At 54.1% G+C, this 15,260-nt stretch overlaps 1 protein-coding gene across 2 annotated transcripts in view; it reads right to left on the bottom strand.

The window, feature by feature from the left end:
- Positions 1-15,260, bottom strand: part of gsg1l (gsg1-like) — a 342,176-nt gene that overhangs the window by 201,219 nt on the left and 125,697 nt on the right. The gene's annotated exons all lie outside the window — the stretch shown is intronic.

Genomic DNA, 15,260 nt, shown 5'->3' with positions numbered 1-15,260 from the left:
ACAGGTCACAGTGGCTGGTCAGAGTGGCAGGTCACAGTGGCTGGTCACAGTGGCTGGTCAGGGTGCCAGGTCAGAGAGTATGGTCACAGTGGCAGGTGTGACGGGCTGGTCAGATTGGCTGGTCAGAGTCGCTGGTCACAGTGGCCGGTCAGAGTGACAGGACAGAGTGACAGGTCAAAGTGACATCTCAGAGTGACAGGTCAGAGTGACAGATCATTGTGGCTGGTCAGAGTGGCAGATCAGAGTGACTGGTCAGGGTGGCAGGTCAGAGTGGCTGGGCAGGGTGACAGGTCACAGTGGCAGGTCACAGTGGCTGGTCAGAGTGGCAGGTCAGAGTAACAGGTCAGAGTGACAGGTCAGAGTGACAGGTCTCAGTGGCTCGTGAGGATAACAAGTCTGTTTAGCTGGTCAGAGTGGCAGGTCAGAGTGGCAGGTCAGAGTAACAGGTCAGAGTGGCAGGTCAGAGTAACAGGTCAGAGTGACAGGTCAGAGTAACAGGTCAGAGTGACAAGTCTCAGTGGCTGGTCAGGGTGACAGGTCTGTTTAGCTGGTCAGAGTGGCAGGTAATGTGGCTGGTCGGGGTGACAGGTCAGAATGGCTGGTCATGGGGACATGTCTCAGTGGCAGGTCAGAGTGGTTGGTCAGGTGACAGGGCAGAGTGGCTGGTCAGAGTGACAGGTCAGAGTGGCTGGTCAGCGTGGCTGGTCAGAGTGACAGGTCACAGTGCCTGGTCAGAATGACAGGTTAGGGTCACAGTTCAGAGTGACAGGTCATAGTGGCTGGTCAGGGTGACAGGACAGAGTGGCAGGTCACAGTGGCTGGTCAGAATGACAGGTTAGAGTCACAGTTCAGAGTGACAGGTCATAGTGGCTGGTCAGGGTGACAGGACAGAGTGGCAGGTCACAGTGGCTGGTCAGAGTGGCTGGTCAGGGTGACAGGTCAGAGTGGCTGGTCAGAGTGACAGGTCAGAGTGGCAGGTGGGAGAGGCTGGTCAGATTGGCTAGTCAGAGTCGCTGGTCAGAGTCGCAGGTCTGATTCGCCGGTCAGAGTGACAGGTCAGAGTGACAGGTCAGAGTGACAGGTCAGATTGAGAGGTCAGAGTGACAGGTCAGATAGAATGGTCAGAGTGGCAGGTCACAGTGGCTGGTCGGGGTGTCAGGTCAGCGTGGCTGGTCTGGGTGACAGGTCAGAATGACTGGTCAGAGTGGCAGATCAGAGTGACTGGTCAGAAAGGCCGGTAAGAGTGGCAGGTCAGGGTGGCAGGTCAGAGTGGCAGGTCAGAACGACAGGTCAGAGTGACAGGTCAGAGTGACATGTCAGAGTCGACGGTCAGAGTAACATGTCATAGTAGCTGGTCAGGGTAACAGGTCAGAGTGGCTGGTCAGAGTGGTAGATCAGAGTGATTGGTCAGAGCGGCAGGTCACAGTGGCTGGTCAGGGTGACAGGTCACAGAGGCTGTTCAGAATGACAGGTCAGATTGACAGGTCAAAGTGACAGGTCATAGTGGCTGGTCAGGGTAACAGGTCAGAGTGGCTGGTTAGAGTGACAGGACAGAGTGACAGGTCTGAGTGACAGGTCAGATGACATGTCAGAGCGACAGGTCATAGTGGCTGGTCAGAGTGACAGGTCACAGTGGCTGGTCAGAGTGAAAGGTCAGAGTGGCTGGTCACACTTACAGGTCAGAGTGACTGGTCAGAGTGGCAGGTCACAGTGGCTGGTCAGAGTGGCTGGTCAGGGTGACAGGTCAGAGTGACAGGTCAAAGTGACAGGTCAGAGTGACAGGTCAGAGTGACAGATCATTGTGGCTGTTCAGAGTGGCAGATCAGAGTGACTGGTCAGAGTGGCAGGTCACAGTGGCTGGTCAGGGTGACAGGTCACAGTGTCTGGTCAGAGTGGCTGGTCAGGGTAACAGGTCAGAGTGGCTGGTCAGGGTGACAGGTCAGAGTGGCAGGTTACAGTGGCTGGTCAGAGTGGCTGGTCAGGGTGACAGGTCAGAGTGGCTGGTCAAGGTGACAGGTCAGAGTGGCTGGTCAAGGTGACAGGTCAGAGTGACAGGTCAGAGTGACAGATCATTGTGGCTGTTCAGAGTGGCAGGTCACAGTGGCTGGTCAGGTTGACAGGTCACAGTGGCTGGTCAGGGTGACAGGTCACAGTGGCTGGTCAGGCAGACAGGTCAGAATGTCGTGTCAGAGTCGCAGATCAGAGTGACTGGTCAGAGTGGCAGGTCAGAACGACAGGTCAGAGTGACGGGTCAAAGTTGCAGGTCAGAGTGACAGGTCAGAGTGGCTGGTCAGAGTGACAGGACAGAGTGAGAGGTCAGAGTGACAGGTCAGAATGACAGGTCAGAGCGACAGGTCAGAGCGACAGGTCAGAGCGACAGGTCATAGTGGCTGGTCAGAGTGACAGGTCACAGTGGCTGGTCAGAGTGACAGGTCACAGTGGCTGGTCAGAGTGGCAGGTCACAGTGGCTGGTCAGGGTGCCAGGTCAGAGAGTATGGTCACAGTGGCAGGTGTGACGGGCTGGTCAGATTGGCTGGTCAGAGTCGCTGGTCACAGTGGCCGGTCAGAGTGACAGGACAGAGTGACAGGTCAAAGTGACATCTCAGAGTGACAGGTCAGAGTGACAGATCATTGTGGCTGGTCAGAGTGGCAGATCAGAGTGACTGGTCAGGGTGGCAGGTCAGAGTGGCTGGGCAGGGTGACAGGTCACAGTGGCAGGTCACAGTGGCTGGTCAGAGTGGCTGGTCAGGGTGACAGGTCAGAGTGGCTGGGCAAGGTGACAGGTCAGAGTGGCAGGTCACAGTGGCTGGTCAGAGTGGCTGGTCAGGGTGACAGGTCAGAGTGGCTGGTCAGGGTGACAGGTCAGAGTGGCAGGTTACAGTGGCTGGTCAGAGTGGCTGGTCAGGGTGACTTTTCAGAGTGGCTGGTCAAGGTGACAGGTCAGAGTGGCTGGTCAGTGTCACAGGTCACAGTGGCAGATTACAGTGGTTGGTCAGAGTGGCTGGTCAGAGTGGCTGGTCAGGGTGACAGGTCAGAGTGGCTGGTCAGGGTGACTTGTCAGAGTGGCTGGTCAGAGTGGCAGGTCAGAGTGACAGATCAGAGTGGCTGGTCAGAGTGACAGGTCAGAGTGGCTGGTCAGAGAGGCAGGTCATAGTCGCTGGTCAGAGTCGCTGCTCAGAGTCGCTGGTCAGAGTCGCTGGTCAGAGTCGCTGGTCAGAGTCGCTGGTCAGAGTCGCTGGTCTGAGTGGCTGTTCTGAGTGGCTGGTCAGAGTGACAGGTCAGATTGGCAGGTCAGAGTGGCTGGTCAGAGTGGCTGGTCACAGTGGCAGGTCAGAGTGGCAGGTGGGAGAGGCTGGTCAGGGTCACAGGTCAGGTTGACAGGTCACAGTGGCTGTTCAGAATGACAGGTCAGAGTGACAGGTCAGAGTTGCAGGTCAGAGTCACAGGTCAGAGTGGCTGATCAGAGTGACAGGTCAGAGTGACAGGTCAGAGTGGCTGGTCAGAGTGGCTGATCAGAGTGACTGGTCAGAGCGGCAGGTCACAGTGGCTGGTCAGGTTGACAGGTCACAGTGGCTGGTCAGGCAGACAGGTCAGAGTGTCTTGTCAGAGTCGCAGATCAGCGTGATTGGTCAGAGTGGCAGGTCAGAATGACAGGTCAGAGTGAAAGGTCAGAGTTGCAGGTCAGAGTGACAGGTCAGAGTGGCTGGTCAGAGTGACAGAACAGAGTGAAAGGTCAGAGTGACAGGTCAGAATGACAGCTCAGAGCGACAGGTCATAGTGGCTGGTCAGAGTGGCAGGTCACAGTGGCTGGTCACAGTGGCTGGTCAGGGTGCCAGGTCAGAGATTATGGTCACAGCGGCAGGTGTGACAGGCTGGTCAGATTGGCTGGTCAGAGTCGCTGGTCTGAGTGGCCGGTCAGAGTGACAGGACAGAGTGACAGGTCAGAGTGACAGGTCAGAGTGGCAGGTCAGAGTGGCTGGTCAGAGTGGCTGGTCAGAGTGACACTTCACAGTGGCTGGTCAGATTGGCTGGTCACAGTGACAAGTCAGAGTGACTGGTCAGAGTGGCTGGTCAGAGTGACAGCTCACAATTGCTGGTCACAGTGGCTGGTCAGGGTGTCAGGTCACAGTGGCTGGTCACAGTGGCTGGTCACAGTGGCTGGTCAGAGTGCCAGGTCAGAGTGGCAGGTCAGAGTGGCAGGTCAGAGTGACAGGTCAGAGTGACTGGTCAGGGTGGCTGGTCAGAGTGACAGGACAGAGTGACAGGTCAGAGTGACAGGTCAGATGACAGGTCAGAGCGACATGTCATAGTGGCTGGTCAGAGTGACAGCTCACAGTGGCTGGTCAGAGTGACAGGTCAGAGTGGCTGGTCACACTTACAGGTAAGAGTGACTGGTCAGAGTGGCAGGTCACAGTGGCTGGTCACATTGGCTGGTCAGGGTGCCAGGCGAGAGAGACTGGTCACAGTGGCAGGTGTGACAGGCTGGTCAGATTGGCTGGTCAGAGTCGCTGGTCTGAGTGGCCGGTCAGAGTGACAGGACAGAGTGACAGGACAGAGTGGCAGGTCAGAGTGGTAGGTCAGAGTGGCAGGTCAGAGTGGTAGGTCAGAGTGGTAGGTCAGTGTGGAAGGTCAGGGTCGCAGCTCAGGTTTTCAGGTCAGAGTGGCTGGTCAGAGTGTCAGGTCAGAGTGACAGGTCAGAGTGACAGGTCAGAGTTGCAGGTCAGAGTGACATGTCAGAGTGACAGGTCAGAGTGGCTGGTCAGAGTGACAGGACAGAATGACAGGTCAAAGTGACAGAACAGAGTGACAGGTCAGAGTGACAGGTCATAGTAGCTGGTCAGAGCGACCGGTCTGAGTGGCTGGTCGGGGTGACAGGTTAGAGTGACTGGTCAGAAAGGCAGGTCAGGTGAGGTTCGCAGGTCAGAGTGGCAGGTCACAGTGGCTGTTCAGTTTAACAAGTCAGAGTGGCTTGTCAGTTTGTAGGTCACAGTGGCTGGTCAGAGTGAAAGGTCAGAGTGGCTGGTCAGAGTGGCAGATCAGAGTGACTGTTTAGAGTGGCAGTTAATGTGTCTGGTCTGGGTGACAGGTCAGATTGGATGGTCAGGGTGACATGTCAAAGTGGATGGTCAGAGTGGCTGATCAGATTGACAGATCACACTGGGTGGTAGGATTGGCAGGTCAGAGTGGCAGGTCAGAGTAACAGGTCAGAGTGACAGGTCTCAGTGGCTGGTCAGGGTGACAGGTCTGTTTAGCTGGTCAGAGTGGCAGGTAATGTGGCTGGTCGGGGTGACAGGTCAGAATGGCTGGTCAGGGTGACATGTCTCAGTGGCAGGTCAGAGTGGTTGGTCAGGTGACAGGGCAGAGTGGCTGGTCAGAGTGACAGGTCAGAGTGGCTGGTCAGCGTGGCTGGTCAGAGTGACAAGTCACAGTGCCTGGTCAGAATGACAGGTTAGAGTCACAGTTCAGAGTGACAAGCCACAGTGGCTGGTCAGAGTGACAGGTCAGAGTGGCTGGTCACACTTACAGGTAAGAGTGACTGGTCAGAGTGGCAGGTCACAGTGGCTTGTCACATTTGCTGGTCAGGGTGCCAGGTGAGAGAGACTGGTCACAGTGGCAGGTGTGACAGGCTGGTCAGATTGGCTGGTCAGAGTAGCTGGTCTGAGTGGCCGGTCAGAGTGACAGGACAGAGTGACAGGACAAAGTGGCAGGTCAGAGTGGTAGGTCAGAGTGGTAGGTCAGTGTGGAAGGTCAGGGTCGCAGCTCAGGTTTTCAGGTCAGAGTGGAAAGTCAGAGTGTCAGGTCAGAGTGACAGGTCAGAGTGACAGGTCAGAGTGACAGGTCAGAGTGGCAGGTCAGAGTGACAGGTCAGAGTGACAGGTCAGAGTGGCAGGTCAGAGTGACAGGACAGTGTGACAGGTCAAAGTGACAGATCAGAGTGACAGGTCAGAGTGACAGGTCATAGTAGCTGGTCAGAGCGACCGGTCTGAGTGGCTGGTCGGGGTGACAGGTTAGAGTGACTGGTCAGAAAGGCAGGTCAGGTGAGGTTCGCAGGTCAGAGTGGACGGTCACAGTGGCTGGTCAGTTTAACAAGTTAGAGTGGCTTGTCAGTTTGTAGGTCACAGTGGCTGGTCAGAGTGAAAGGTCAGAATGGCTGGTCAGAGTGGCAGGTAACAGTGGATGGTCAGGGTAACAGGTCAGAGTGGCTGGTCAGAGTGGCAGATCAGAGTGACTGTTTAGAGTGGCAGTTAATGTGGCAGGTCTGGGTGACAAGTCAGATTGGATGGTCAGAGTGGCTGGTCAGAGTGGCTGATCAGATTGACAGATCACATTGGCTGGTCAGAGTGGCAGGTCAGAGTGGCAGGTCAGAGTAACAGGTCAGAGTGACAGGTCTCAGTGGCTGGTCAGGATGACAAGTCTCAGTGGCTGGTCAGGGTGACAGGTCTGTTTAGCTGGTCAGAGTGGCAGGTAATGTGGCTGGTCGGGGTGACAGGTCAGAATGGCTGGTCAGGGTGACATGTCTCAGTGGCACGTCAGAGTGATTGGTCAGGTGACAGGGCAGAGTGGCTGGTCAGAGTGACAGGTCAGAGTGGCTGGTCAGCTTTGCTGGTCAGAGTGACAGGTCACAGTGCCTGGTCAGAATGACAGGTTAGAGTCACAGTTCAGAGTGACAGGTCACAGTGGCTGGTCAGAGTGACAGGTCAGAGTGGCTGGTCACACTTACAGGTAAGAGTGACTGGTCAGAGTGGCAGGTCACAGTGGCTGGTCACATTGGCTGGTCAGGTCGCCAGGTGAGAGAGACTGGTCACAGTGGCAGGTGTGACAGGCTGGTCAGATTGGCTGGTCAGAGTCGCTGGTCTGAGTGGCCGGTCAGAGTGAGAGGACAGAGTGACAGGTCAGAGTGACAGGTCAGAGTGGCAGGTCAGAGTGGCAGGTCAGAGTGAGAGGACAGAGTGACAGGTCAGAGTGACAGGTCAGAGTGGCAGGTCAGAGTGAGAGGACAGAGTGACAGGTCAGAGTGACAGGTCAGAGTGGCAGGTCAGAGTGGCTGGTCAGAGTGGCTGGTCAGAGTGGCTGGTCAGAGTGACACTTCACAGTGGCTGGTCAGAGTGGCAGGTCAGAGTGACAGGTCAGAGTGGCTGGTCAAAGTGACAGGACAGAGTGACAGGTCAGAGTGACAGGTCAGAGTGGCAGGTCAGAACGACAGGTCAGAGTGACAGGTCAGAAATGCAGGTGGAAGAGGCTGGTCAGATTGGCTGGTCAGAGTTGCTGGTCTGTGTGGCCGGTCAGAGTGACTGGTCAGAGTGACAGGTCAGAGTGGCAGTCAGAGTGGCAGGTCAGGGTCGCAGGTCAGGATAACAGGTCACAGTGGCTGGTCAGAACGACAGGTCAGAGTGACAGGTCAAAGTGACAGGTCATAGTGGCTGGTCAGAGTGGCAGATCAGAGTGACTCGTCAGGGTGACAGGTCAGAGTGGCTGGTCAGGGTGACAGGTCAGAGTGACTCGTCAGAGTGGCAGGTCACAGTGGCTGGTCAGGGTGACAGGTCAGAGTGGCTGGTCAGGGTGACAGGTCAGAGTGACAGGTCAGAATGACAGGTCAGAGCGACAGGTCATAGTGGCTGGTCAGAGTGACAGGTCACAGTGGCTGGTCAGAGTGGCAGGTCACAGTGGCTGGTCACAGTGGCTGGTCAGGGTGCCAGGTCAGAGAGTATGGTCACAGTGGCAGGTGTGACAGGCTGGTCAGATTGGCTGGTCAGAGTTGCTGGTCTGTGTGGCCGGTCAGAGTGACTGGTCAGAGTGACAGTTCAGAGTGACAGGTCAGAGTGACAGTTCAGAGTGGCAGTCAGAGTGGCAGGTCATGTTCGCAGGTCAGGTTGACAGGTCACAGTGGCTGGTCAGAACGACAGGTCAGAGTGACAGAACAGAGTGAGAGGTCAGAGTGACAGATCATAGTGGCTGGTCAGAGTGGCAGGTCATGTTCGCAGGTCAGGTTGACAGGTCACAGTGGCTGGTCAGAACGACAGGTCAGAGTGACAGAACAGAGTGAGAGGTCAGAGTGACAGATCATAGTGGCTGGTCAGAGTGGCAGGTCACAGTGACTGGTCAGGGTGACAGGTCAGAGTGGCTGGTCAGGGTGACAGGTCAGGGTGACAGGTCAGAGTGACAGGTCAGAGTGGCTGGTCAGAGCGGCAGGTCAGAGTGGCAGATCAGAGTGACTGGTCAGAGTGGCAGGTCACAGTGGCTGGTCAGAGTGGCTCGTCAGGGTGACAGGTCAGAGTGGTTGGTCAAGGTGACAGGTCAGAGTGGCTGGTCAGGGTGCCAGGTCAGAGAGACTGGTCACAATGGCAGGTGTGACAGGCTGGTCAGATTGGCTGGTCAGAGTCGCTGGTTTGAGTGGCCGGTCAGAGTGACAGGACAGAGTGACAGGTCAGAGTGGCAGGTCAGAGTGGCTGGTCACAGTGGCTGGTCAGGGTGACAGGTCACAGTGGCTGGTCAGGGTGACAGGTCACAGTGGCTGGTCAGGCAGACAGGTCAGAGTGTCTGGTCAGAGTGGCAGATCAGAGTGACTGGTCAGAGTGGCAGGTCAGAACGACAGGTCTGAGTGACAGGTCAGAGTGACAGGTCAGAGTGGCAGGTCAAAAAGGCAGGTGGGAGAGGATGGTCAAATTGGCTGGTCAGAGTCGCTGGTCTGTGTGGCCGGTCAGAGTGACAGGTCAGAGTGACAGGTCAGGTTGACAGGTCACAGTGGCTTGTCAGAACGACATGTCAGAGTGACAGGTCAAAGTGACAGGTCAGAGTGACAGGTCAGAGTGACAGGTCAGAGTGACAGGTCAGAGTGGCTGGTCAGAGTGGCAGGTCAGAGTGGCAGATCAGAGTGACTGGTCAGAGTGGCAGGTCACAGTGGCTGGTCAGAGTGGCTCGTCAGGGTGACAGGTCAGAGTGGTTGGTCAAGGTGACAGGTCAGAGTGGCTGGTCAGGGTGCCAGGTCAGAGAGACTGGTCACAATGGCAGGTGTGACAGGCTGGTCAGATTGGCTGGTCAGAGTCGCTGGTTTGAGTGGCCGGTCAGAGTGACAGGACAGAGTGACAGGTCAGAGTGGCAGGTCAGAGTGGCTGGTCACAGTGGCTGGTCACAGTGGCTGGTCAGTGTGACAGGTCAGAGAGACTGGTCACAGTGGCAGGTGGGACAGGCTGGTCAGATTGGCTGGTCAGAGTCGCTGGTCAGAGTGACAGCTCACAGTGGCTGGTCACAGTGGCTGGTCAGGGTGTCAGGTCAGAGTGGCAGGTCAGAGTGGCTGTTCAGAATGACAGGTCAGAGTGACAGGTCAGAGTTGCAGGTCAGAGTGACAGGTCAGAGTGGCTGATCAGAGTGACAGGTCAGAGTGACAGGTCAGAGTGGCAGGTCAGAGTGGCTGGTCAGAGTGACACTTCACAGTGTCTGGACAGAGTGGCTGGCCACAGTGACAGGTCGGAGTGACTGGGCAGAGTGGCTGGTCAGAGTGACAGCTCACAGTGGCTGGTCACAGTGGCTGGTCAGGGTGTTAGGTCAGTGTGACAGGACAAAGTGACAGGTCAGAGTGACAGGTCAGAGTGACAAGTCAGAGTGACAGGTCAGAGTTGCAGGTCAGAGTGACAGGTCAGAGTGGCTGGTCAGAGTGACAGGACAGAGTGACAGGTTAGAGTGACAGGTCAGAATGACAGGTCAGAGCGACATGTCATAGTGGATGGTCAGAGTGACAGGTCACAGTGGCTGGTCAGAGTGACAGGTCAGAGTGGCTGGTCACACTTACAGGTCAGAGTGACTGGTCAGATTGGCAGGTCACAGTGGCAGGTCACAGTGGCAGGTCAGAGTGACAGGTCAGAATGACAGGTCAGAGTGACAGGTCAGAGTGGCTGGTCAGAGTGACAGGACAGAGTGACAGGTCAGAGTGACAGGTCAGAATGACAGGTCAGAGTGACAGGTCAGAGTTGCAGGTCAGAGTGACAGGTCAGAGTGGCTGGTCAGAGTGACAGGACAGAGTGACAGGTCAGAGTGACAGGTCAGATTGAGAGGTCAGAGTGTCAGGTCAGAGAGACTGGTCAGAGTGGCAGGTCACAGTGGTTGGTCGGGGTGACAGGTCAGTATGGCTGGTAAGGGTGACAGGTCAGAGTGACTGGTCAGAGTGGCAGTCACAGTGGCTGGTCAAAGTGGCAGATCAGAGTGACAGGTCAGAAATGCAGGTGGGAGAGGCTGGTCAGATTGGCTGGCAGAGTCGCTGGTCTGTGTGGCCGGTCAGAGTGACAGGTCAGAGTGACAGGTCAGAGTGACAGGTCAGAGTGACAGATCAGAGTTGCAGTCAGAGTGGCTGGTCAGAGTGGCAGGTCAGAGTCACAGGTCAGAGTGACAGGTCAGAGTGGCAGGTCAGAGTGGCAGTCAGAGTGGCAGGTCAGGGTCGCAGGTCGGGTTGACAGGTCACAGTGGCTGGTCAGAATGACAGGTCAGAGTGACAGGTCAGAGTTGCAGGTCAGAGTGACAGGTCAGAGTGGCTGGTCAGAGTGACAGGTCAGAGTGGCTGGTCAGAATGACTGGTCAGAGTGGCTGGTCGGGGTGACAGGTCAGAGTGGCTGGTCAGAGTGACAGGTCAGAGTGGCTGGTCAGAGTGGCAGATCAGAGTGACTGGTCAGAGAGGCAGGTCAGGTTGCCAGGTGAGGGTCGCAGGTCAGAGTGGCAGGTCACAGTGGATGGTCAGAGTGGCTGGTCAGAGTGTCAGGTCCGAGTGGCTGATCAGAGTGACAAGTCAGATTGTCAGGTAAGAGTGTCAGGTCTCAGTGGCTAGTCAGGGTGACAGGCCAGAGTGGTTTGTCAGAGTGGAAGATCAGAGTGACTGGTCAGAGTGGCAGGTAATGTGGCTGGTCAGGGTGACATGTCTCAGTGGCAGGTCACATTGGCAGATGTGAAAGGCTGGTCAGATTGGCTGGTCAGGTTCGTTGGTCAGAGTGGCCAGTCAGAGTGACAGGTCAGAGTGACAGGTCAGAGTGGCAGGTCAGAGTGGCAGGTCAGGGTGCCTGGTCAGGGTGCCTGGTCAGAATGACAGGTTAGAGTCACAGGTCAGAGTGACAGGTCATAGTGGCTGGTTAGGGTGACAGGTCAGAGTGGCTGGTCAGAGTGGCAGATCAGAATGACTGGTCAGAATGGCAGGTAACTGTGGCTGGCCACAGTGACAGGTCAGAGTGGCTGGTCAGTGTGACAGGTCTCAGTGGCAGGTCAGAGTGGCTGGTCAGGGTGACCGGTCACAGTGGCAGGTCGCAGAGACTGGTTAGAGTGACAGGTCTCAGTGGCTGGTCACAGTGGCTGGTCAGGGTGACAGGTCAGAGTGGCTGGTCAGAGTGACAGGTCAGAGTGGCAGGTCAGTGTGGCTGTTCAGAGTGGCTGGTCAGAGTGGCAGGTCAAGGTGACAGGTCAGAGTGGCTGGTCAGAGTGACAGGTCACAGTGGCTAGTCAGAGTGGCAGGTCTGAGCAGCAGGTCAGAGTGACAGGTCAGAGTGACAGGTCCGAGTGGCTGGTCAGAGCGACAGGTCACAGTGGCTGGGCAGAATGACAGGTCACAGTGACAGGTCAGAGTGGCAAGTCAGAGTGGCTGGTGAGGGTAACAGGTCAGAGTGGCTGGTCAGAATGACAGGTCAGAGTGACAGGTCAGAGTGACAGGTCAGAGTGACAGGTCATAGTGGCTGGTCAGGGCAATAGGTCAGAGTGGCTGGTCAGAGTGGCTGATCAGAGTGACTGGTCAGAGTGGCAGGTCACAGTGGCTGGTCAGGGTGACAGGTTACAGTGGCTGGTCGGGGTGACAGGTCAGAGTGGCTGGTCAGATTGGCAGGTCAGAGTGGCAGTTTAGAGTGACAGGTCAGAGTGACAGGTCAGAGCAACAAGTCAGTTTGGCAGGTCAGGATGCCAGGTCAGTGTCGCAGGTCAGGGTGACAGGTCACAGTGGCTGGTCAGAATGAAGGTCAGAATGACAGGTCAGAGTGACAGGTCCAAGTGGCTGGTCAACGTGGCTGGTCAGAGCGACAGGTCACAGTGGCTGGTCAGAGTGACAGGTCAGAGTGTCAGGTCAGAGTGGCAGGTCAGAGTGGCAGGTCAGAGTGGCTGGTCAGAGTGGCAGATCAGAGTGACTGGTCAGAGCAGCAGGTCACAGTGGCTGGTCAGAGTGACAGGTCAGAGTGACAGGTCATAGTGGCTGGTCAGGGTAACAGGTCAGAGTGGCTGGTCAGAGTGGCTGATCAGAGTGACTGGTCAGAGTGGCAGATCAGACTGACTGGTCAGAGCGCCAGGTCACAGTGGCTGGTCAGGGTGACAGGCTACAGTGCCTGGTCAGGGTGACAGGTCAGAGTGACAGATCAGAGTCACTGGTGAGAGTGGCAGGTAACAGTGGCTGGTCGGGGTGACAGGTCTGAGTGGCTAGTCAGATTGTCAGGTGAGAGTGGCAGGTCAGAGTGACAGGTCAGAGCGACAGGTCAGATTGGCAGGTCAGGATGCCAGGACAGGGTCGCAGGTCAGGGTGACAGGTCACAGTGGCTGGTCAGAATGACAGGTCAGAGTGACAGGTGAGAGTGGCTGGTCAGATTGACAGGTGAGAGTGGCTGGTCAGAGTGGCAGGTCAGAGTGACAGGTCAGAGTGGCTGGTCAGATTGACAGGTGAGAGTGGCTGGTCAGAGTGGCACGTCAGAGTGACAGGTGACAGTGGCTGGTCAGATTGACAGGTGAGAGTGGCTGGTCAGAGTGGCAGGTCAGAGTGACAGGTCAGAGTGGCTGGTCAGATTGACAGGTGAGAGTGGCCCGTCAGCGCGGCAGGTCACAATGGCAGGTCAGGTTCACAGATCAGGGTGACAGGTCATAGTGGCTGGTCTGAATGACAGGTCAGAGTGACGGGTCAGAGTGACGGGTCAGAGTGGCGGGTCAGAGTGGCGGGTCAGAGTGGCGGTTCAGAGTGGCAGGTCAGAGTGACAGGTCAGATTTGCAGGACAGTGTGGCGGGTCAGAGTGACGGGTCAGAGTGACGGGTCAGAGTGACAGGTCTGAGTGTCGGGTCAGAGTGGCGGGTCAGAGTGATGGGTCAGAGTGACAGGTCAGAATGACTGGTGAGGATCTTTACCCATTGCTACAAATCAGGCTTTGAAATTTGAAACTTGTATGAACTTCACTAGTGAAAGTGTAGAACAGCACCAAAATCTATTAAACTCGTATTGGATACTCACATTACAGCACCTTCATCAATATCTCTATTGAGATTGGTTTGTTTTTCCTTGTGGTCTTAAATTGTTAGTGGAGATTTTAACTCGCCCAGAGTGACCCACACAGGATGGAAGTAATCTCAGTAACAGACAATTCTTTGGTTCTTTACTATTGAGTAACTTTACTACATTAAGATGTATAACTTCCACCACTTTGACGCTTTCACCATGAGTTATCATGGTAAAAGATTGAAACCATTAGGCTAAGGAGCCAGGCTTCCACAATTTTCATTTATTTGCAACAAATCACTTTAGTAGGAGGCACTGCAGATTGGGACAGGCCCCAGAAACAGTGGGGGAGGTCACAGCTGCATGAGAGCTTCAAGATATTGCCAGGGCAGGGCCTGGCCCCTCATGCCCTCCAATAAGGTCACTCGTGATTTACCATTAATTGTGCATGTGGCCACTGTTACCATGTTTATTATTGGACCTTCCCCTGACCCTGTGAGCTGTGGTGGGGTCTCAGGTGGGTCCATTTTGATTTGAAGGTGGAGTTCACTCCCATGGATTTTTGATGGATTCCCTTGAGAGTGAGCTAAAGAGAACCTCTCAACATCGGAAGTCTCCCCACAGTCCCAGGCTCTTACACCAATGGTGTTCAGGTGTACAAAGGCTCGGTCCCCATAAAGCTATCTGGAAATTCACCATGATCGAGCCATTTTCACAGCTCTTCTCGTAGTTCGGTTAAATTTTAGAAGGAGTACTCTTGAAGATGCAGGGACATTTGACCTGATAGCCTCTTTAAAAATTCATCTTTGGAAATCTGGACATTTTTGCCTTATCTTCACTTGATAAAATTCTTGAAATGACCACGCCAAACTTATTACACATCAAGTGTAGATTGCAGTTTGCATATTGAGTTTTGAGTTCATGCTGCATCAACAGAATATTCTTGCACATTTCAATTAGGTTCCTCGGGCTCTGAAATTAAACTGTGAGATACCAGTGTCCAAATATTCAATGTCTTTAACTGAAATTGCTCTTTTCACTTATCCCCACAGAAAAGCTTAATCCCTCCACTGAAAAAGCAGGAAGAACAATTTCAGTCAAATTTGTTAGATGTTTATGATTATATGATAATGACCCAGATTTGTTATCAGCAGTGAAACATGAGCATTCAACGCTAACCTTGAAGAAGATTGCCTGTTAAAATTAAACAGGAATTTTCCCTTATACAGACACCAATTTAAACCTGGTGCCAAGTCAAGGGAGTCTCCAGCCATGCTGCAGCAGTGATGTCAGCAAGCATGGGTGACCAATTAAATTGAAGCATTCACTCACAACAAACCAGGAAGTTACAAACATTGGAAAACATCCACTTTTAATTAAATTTTTAGATAGCAAAATGCACGTAATTGTAATCAGATTGAACCTAAAATAAAGATGAACAAACTTTCGCAAAAATATGTTTCTAAAAATATGTAGTTTTCTTTATCATTTGGAAAAATATCTGACATTCTACTAATATAAAATTAGCTTTTTAAGGCCAGGTAGTAACAGTAATTATGGAGTTAATACACCATTACAAACCCATTAGACCTCATTCAACAAGTTGTAGCTTTTTCCAGAGTTTTCACAGTCAGCCTCAGTGTGTAAGTTTTCTCTCATCTATTCATGATTACAATGGAAACTTCAGTCTTTGGGAAACTCTACAGCTTCCTGGGTAAGAGCATACACTCACTGAAGTTATGTAACTTTTCATGACCACTAGGTATCTCAAAGTACAACCAATGAAAGACTTTGTTTTGAAGTCTAGTCATGGGAAGTCTAGTCATAGGAAACTCAGCAGCTAAAATGTGCACAGGAAGCTCCCACAAACAGCAATGTGATATAATGATGAGATTATCTGTTTTTGTGGTGTTGATTGAGGGACAAATGTTGGCCAGGGCACTGAGGAGAGCTCCCCTGCTCGTCTTTGAAAAAGCATCATGGGATTCTTTACATCCACCCATGCAGGTCTTTTGGATGAGACCTTAAACCAAACACCTCTAACAGT

Source organism: Cetorhinus maximus, chromosome 15 (assembly GCF_964194155.1).
Source record: "Cetorhinus maximus chromosome 15, sCetMax3.hap1.1, whole genome shotgun sequence".
NCBI classification, from domain to species: Eukaryota; Metazoa; Chordata; class Chondrichthyes; order Lamniformes; family Cetorhinidae; genus Cetorhinus; species Cetorhinus maximus.
Note: the sequence above shows the minus strand (reverse complement) of the source record. Positions and strands in the feature narration are given on the sequence as shown.